This window comes from Opisthorchis viverrini (assembly GCF_000715545.1).
Source record: "Opisthorchis viverrini unplaced genomic scaffold opera_v5_58, whole genome shotgun sequence".
In the NCBI taxonomy this organism is placed as follows: Eukaryota; Metazoa; Platyhelminthes; class Trematoda; order Opisthorchiida; family Opisthorchiidae; genus Opisthorchis; species Opisthorchis viverrini.
In genome coordinates, this window is record NW_008751716.1 from 294192 (window position 1) to 294710 (window position 519).

Consider the following 519-nt stretch of genomic DNA (forward strand, 5'->3'; position numbering starts at 1 on the left):
GTGGACGTGCAGTCACTGAACACGCCCCTTACAATCCAGGGAGAGGTACTGGAAATTGTGGAGCGTTATACGTATCTTGGAAATTGTGTTATTTCTGACTGTAGTGTGACAGATGAGGTGAATGCACGAATCTGCAAGGCTCGGACCGTGTTTGCTAACTTGAGACACCTATGGCGTCAGAATGGTTTATCCCCGAATCTGAAGGGACGTGTGTATCAAGCTACAGTACGGGCTGTCTTGTTGTATGGCTGTGAGACTTGGCCTATTCGAGCAGCGGACCTGAGACGTCTTCAGGTGTTCGACAATCGTTGTCTCAGAACCATAGCTCGCGTGGGTTGGTGTCGGCGAATCCGTAACGAGGCAGTTAGAAAGCGTGTTTTCGGTTGTGTAACGGGTACTTCCATTGAGGAATGTGTCCAGCACCAGAAGCTGCGTTGGTTGGGGCATGCGTTACGTACGCCGAACCATCGTTCGCCGAAGAGAGGACTGTTTCCATGCCCCAATTCGGAGTGGCGTAAA

General features: G+C 51.1%; 1 protein-coding gene across 1 annotated transcript in view; it reads right to left on the minus strand.

Moving 5' to 3' along the window:
• T265_03907 (hypothetical protein) overlaps positions 1 to 519 on the minus strand; it is a gene marked incomplete at both ends in the record, with an annotated part of 78083 nt that overhangs the window by 5149 nt on the left and 72415 nt on the right. The window lies entirely within an intron of this gene.